At 38.1% G+C, this 6,000-nt stretch overlaps 1 protein-coding gene across 2 annotated transcripts in view; it reads left to right on the top strand.

The window, feature by feature from the left end:
• The first annotated feature begins 799 nt into the window (after positions 1 to 799).
• Positions 800 to 6,000, top strand: part of LOC121442241 (janus kinase and microtubule-interacting protein 2) — a 157,364-nt gene continuing 152,163 nt past the window's right edge. For both annotated transcript variants that reach the window (XM_041643706.1, XM_041643705.1), the window contains exon 1: positions 800 to 1,036. The gene's annotated coding sequence lies outside the window, so the exon portion shown is untranslated. The remainder of the gene's footprint in view (positions 1,037 to 6,000) is intronic.

The raw sequence follows: 6,000 nt of genomic DNA, 5'->3' as shown, positions 1-6,000 counted from the left end.
GGAACTGTCCACTGTCTAGTGCTGCTGAGAACCTCGGCTGTCTAAAGGTATTTCCTGTTTGTTTTGCTCTAACTTCCTTTTCCTGGACGGCGCGTGGGGTGTGTGTGTGTGTGTGTGTGTGTGTGTGTGTGTGTGTGTGTGTGTATAATAACACCAGGTCCTTTTTCAGACAAGTTTGAAAAATGGTGAAATCAAATGACCTGAGAACAAACTGGACCACACGTAGAGTCACGCAGCAGTTACCTGGTTTATTGCAAAGCCCAGCAGTTTAATCTTGTTTTAGCAACCTTGAGTGGCATTGAGCAAAAGATGCTACCAAGGACGCAGAGCTTTGGCGTGATAACAGGCTCCCTTCACCCCATATAATCTTCTCATTTATTTTTTTTTTTCAAATAGAAATGTAATATGCTTTATCTAAAATTTATAGACAATACAAACAAATGTGAAACCGTTTGGTATATTTCCACGTAGATTCAACGTGAGGTCTTCTTTCCCAGTGCCTTTTCACCCTTGGCGCCTCTCAAACTACCTGAAGCTTACCTTAGGCGAGACCAAGAGCATCTCAGAGGCAGAGACTGAGTTTTACTCCAGCCCCAGCAGCTTGATTCGCTCCTCTCCCCTCCCCCTTAGCTTGCCACTTGCAATTGGTCATTGCTATGGCAACCAGCAGCTGCCAGGCCGGCTGCCTCTACCGCAGCAGGGGTGGGGCTGTGGGGGTGGGGGAGGAAAGGAGGAGCCTGAGGAGGTGTCTGCTGCAAGTTCCTGGCTGATTCTGAGCTCACACCATCCTCCAAGAGGGAGGAGGCTCAAGTGATGCTGCTGCTGCCGCTGTTGCCTCCTCTACCGCTGGTACTCTAGTGAAGCTGGAAAGGGTGGTTCCTGTCGCACCATCGCTAACCAGAGAGGGAGGGGAAAAAAAATCCCAGCAGCCGCTGCTGATGTTGGCTTCAGAGGCTGCATCCGACTCGGTCACAAGGAAAATGGATTCAGTTTGCAGCTCTCCCTCCTTCCAGCATCTTCTCCTGGTCTCAGCATGGTGAGTCGGAGGCAATGGGGCTTCCTTCTTCATCTAGCTGGTTATTAAATGACTTGTGTAGGTATCTGTGGCCTAGACTTAAACAATGACTCGCGTCTCAGACTAGGAGGGGGGTTGGGGGTGTGGAAACAGAGATGAGGATGGAGAGAGAGCAAGGTTGCTGGGGAGAGAAGTGAGCGGCATCCTCTTGTGTTTTGGGGGAAAAATGATGTTTTGATTTTTTATCACAAACTGGCTCCGAGTACCAACCGAAGCACGAGATTCCTTTCCTCTCAAGCTTAGCAACAAATTCAGGGGGTGGAAAGGCGCTAGCAAGAAGAGAATGTAGTTGAAAGCTACCGTTTCGTTTGCACAAACAGGGTTGGGCCTTTCCTCAAAAACACATTTGGTGTCTCAACCTTGTTGGCCTAATTATAAGGTGATTTTGCTTTTGCTAAGGCAGTCCCAGAATTAGGCATTCTGATTCACACTTTAACTCATTCTTGTTGAAAAACCATTTCTGGGATCCAGAGTTCCTTTTTCGGGATGTATATTTATGTATAGCTGAACATACGTATCTACATGCATAGACATCCTATGTGCACATGTTACTTTGCAGGTGTGTTGCATTTATGGAGTGTATTTATATGCAGAACACGCTTGATTTATGGTCATTTTTATGGTTTATTTATGCCTTTGCATTCTTGGAAGTAATTGCAGGTTTTAGGATCCGTGCTTCTGGTTTGTCTTATTATTCATTGACTTCATTTGGATTAATTTGACATTTATTCTCGTTATTAGTCCTTAGGTTCACTGTGGCCAATTAGGACAGATGCCTGTCGTTTGCTCTGTATTAGAGAACTAGATGCCAATTCATAGTCTGGCTATTTTTAATTAGGTTTGTGGGCCTATGTTGAGGGCCCCATATTTACAATGATGGGAAAGGGAGGTGGCTTGGAGTGTTACTTAGCATATTCTCTAATAAATGTTGAAACAGACTGGTTTTCTTGGAATTCTGACCGACTTTTTTCAAATCTGTGTGGCGAGCCTCAAGCAGCACAGCTGGGCTAGCAGGTGAGCGGTATTTGCTTTATTTAATTGTATTGATATTTGTTGCCTATTCCTTCAGTGCCCACCACCATTTTCTAGCTCTCTCTGATGTTCCGTCCTGTATGGCTCCTGTAAGTGATTAAGTAGGGAAGCAGGATGGCTTTAAAATCATAAGTGTCCTCAAGGACCCCAGGCTAGCCATTTCTGAATTAGACTGCTCATACAATGAAGTGAACGACGGCAAGCAAAGCTTGGCAGGAGGCTGTGGCTCGTAGCTGAAATAGGGGCAATTGTAGCTTATAAATGCTTGCTGGTATATGCTTGACCTTTCACTGTGCTAAGGATTGAAGGCAGCTCAGGAGACATCGATGCCTGAGACTGGAACATACAAGGCTCCATTACCACCTAGGATAATGGATTTCATTGAACTAAAGCCAGAAAAATCCTTTCAGGTAAAAGTGTATTAGTAATATTACATGCCTTGTATCCTCCAACTGCCATTTAGACTCTATCTTATAATGCAAAATGATAGATTCTTTTCACCTTAATCTTTCATTTTGTTTGGCACACTTACCTCTAATTTATCATTTTTATGTCATAGGGATTTTAGTTTTATTTTCTTGAGAATTATTTTACTTGGTTTATAGATAAGAATGACATTTAGTGATTCATTTTAATATGCTCATGTATTATGTGTATTTGTAAACTCTTGCTACCATGTGCCTAATTATAAGAACTATATAAAGTAGGTCAAGAAAGGAGGTATTGGGCTTGTATGTTATTGCGAAAAAGTATAGCCCATTTTACACTGTATTATTAAAGATAAATTTTGACTTCCTAAAATAAAATTCCAAATGTCTACAGTAAACTATTAAATCATGTTTCATAAATGGGAAGCAGGCACCCTGGTACTTTGGTTTATTTCTTTTCTACTGAATTTGGATGTGGTTTTATGGACCAGGTTGGTACAGTTTGAAGAGATGTACATCATTGTAGGTCATGGCTTAGAAAACTCACTGTTGGTGGATTCAATAATAGAGCCAGAATCTGTCTCTGAAGAAGGACACATAACTGAAACCATTTAATCCAGAGGAGAAAAAAATTGAGAGATAGTTATTAATGGTTTCATATATACTTCTGCTTTTGTGACGGACATTGACAATTGTTACATTTTGGAGTCTGGAATATGATTAGTGTGCTTCAGCTTCACAGAAAGAATTAAGATTAGATACACACAGCATAGTTCTTCACAGTGTGTGTGGACAGCCACGTGTGCCCTTCTGTCCTCAAGGATCCCAGCTTACGGTCTAGATAAGCACTTCTCTGGGATGGACCATACATATTTCTTCCTGAAAGCATGCTGAACTTACTTGAGTAAACCTAAACTGTACTTTGAAGAGTTCAGATTAGCTGTTTGGCATTGGATACTTGGACATTTGTGGTTGTGGACTACATTTTGTAGTGTGTTTCTAATAGCCAAATCTGGATACTTTAAAAGAAAGTGATTGATCATCTGTCTGGAAACTTTTTGTGTAGTCTTGACAGGGTGCAGGGATTCGCCTGTGTCTCTGCTTACCAGCAACTTCACAGAGAGTAATAATTGTGTTAAACTGACTCTCTATTGTATGACTGATTTTGAAAGCTGTAGTATATCTTACTAGGGTTTAGACACAAAATAATTCAAGATTATCAAGTTGGTGTTAGAAAAAAAATTATATGATCACTATGTACAATTTATTGTTTCAAGGTGTGTTTAAAGGGACTATGGAAAAGTTAACTACTTTTTGCTCAAGCAATGTCTTGAAAAAAGCACTCTTGATAAAATATTAGTGTTAAATATTTTTATTTGTATGTAAACATTTATTAAAAGTTGTTATAATTGAAACACACATTTAGTTTCCTGTTTTATGATATAATGTTTCCAATGTCTTCTAATGACCTCCGAACATCCTGTAATTTTGATTTCACAATGTCAATCTCCTTCTAGGAGGCTGAAAACTAATATTTGGATAGTAAAAGCTACTTCTTGTTTTCATTAACTCATACAAAGTTTAATGCTCTTTATTTTCTCACAATAAGAGCTAAAATAAAATCAAACTTATCTTGGAAGTTTCAGTGTTAGTTAGCATAGAAATAAATAAACTAGATAATACTTGGTTTTCACTCAGAGAGATCAGTTACTCTCCCCATTTACATATGCCTCTATTTTTCCATTAATTAAAATGTTTTTTCAAAGAGAGTGAAGTAATCAATTTGCTCACAACTATTTGTAGAGATCTTATCTGATTAGCAGAATTTGCATACACTAGCAACATAAAATTTCCTTGGAGGATATGCGATACACACAAGCGAAGCAGTTAATGATGAAACAGTACAGTTATTATTCAAATTACCAATACATCTTATGTGAATATAATCTTTTGTCCTTCCCAAAGTCACTTTAATTTTAAATTCAAGTAGTTTATTGCATCAGGAAAAGTTCTGTTTGCTGTTGTTTCGATTGTTTTAAATAAGTGAAAATTGATTCAGAGAAGCTAAACTTGTCCAAGTTTGTGTTTAGAAAACAATCTAACAGGGGTTACATCCCAAGTCTTATGAACCAGAATCTTTCATGTCAGAAAACCTAATACATTAATTTCAAGATTTGACTCACAACATAGAACACACTAAGTCTGCACTGTGTGTTTCGTTTTATTTGGATTTAGGTTTGATTATTACAGGCACTCTCATTTGCTTTTGGACACTGATTTTTACAAATTGAATGCATATAAGAAATTTTCTAAAGAAAACAAAAGATGCCACATAAATTTTGGAGAAAAATCTGAGATTCTTAATAATTCACAGAAGCACAGAGGCATTGGCCAAGAAGAAATCAGACTAGTAGGCATTTATTTTATAACAAAGTGCTGTTTGGTTTCTAAAGACATAGAGATCGGGAAGTAACATTGTTTTCCTTGCACTTGGGACCAAATTAAGATTCTCATGGGTCCTGGATCTTAAGAAGAGTTGTGCCGTTTCTACCTACTTATTCTGAAGATTACAAAGTGATAATCTATAACAAAAATAAGTGATCCTAAGTTTGATAGCTCTAACATTTCTTTAGACAACCACTTTAATACATTCAAAATATCAAATGTCAAAAATTTGCCTTAAAATATTCATATATATATGTATATATACATTTTTGCATGAGATGGGGCCTTGCTACACAGTCAGTGTTAACCTAAAACTTGTTATACAACCCAGGCTAGCTTTGAAATTGCTGTCCTAAATGCAGGGGTGAATGCAGATAAGGGGGAAGAAAAATGAAAAGAGGCGGCAAAGCTGGTTGCTTCCCAATTCTGCAGTGGATATTTTGTTTCTGATGGTGGGTGAGTGCACAGGATGCATTTGATACCAAAAGTGTGAAATTTAATGTAAATTTCCACAGCCTGTGCTCCAAAGACCTAATTTAATGGTGCAACTGTTTATTGAGTTATATAGAGTTTAGGTCTCATTAATTGTGGCATGTGGTATTTTTGTTTGCAAGATATTTTTTAACAATAAAGTTTATATATTTTTTTAAAGTAAGAAATTGCTTTCATCCTGGCTCAGTAATCTGGGTTTTAGGATTATAGAAATCTGCCCGTGGCTGACTTTTCTGTTGTTATTATTGTTGTTGTTATTACTACTAATAACACGGCACACATTTTATGTGACTGTTGGTAATTCAGCTGTAGCCAAGCAGCAAATGGTGCTTCTTAAACTACCATTCCTCTCTGGGAAAAGTACTCTTTGAAATGAATTAGCTGTAATAAAGCTGAGACCATTGCAATGAAGATAATCTACTTAAGGCAGGTTTTACTAATACAATTAATTGTGTCTTTTGGTGATGTTCACTTTAAACTTATATATTTTCATTGCGCAGGGCAAAAATACAGGAACATACAAAAGGA

Source organism: Microtus oregoni, unplaced genomic scaffold (genome assembly GCF_018167655.1).
Source record: "Microtus oregoni isolate MIOR12 unplaced genomic scaffold, Mior012 000088F_ref0000325, whole genome shotgun sequence".
Lineage (NCBI taxonomy): Eukaryota > Metazoa > Chordata > Mammalia > Rodentia > Cricetidae > Microtus > Microtus oregoni.
This window is presented reverse-complemented; position numbering and strand designations above follow the sequence as displayed.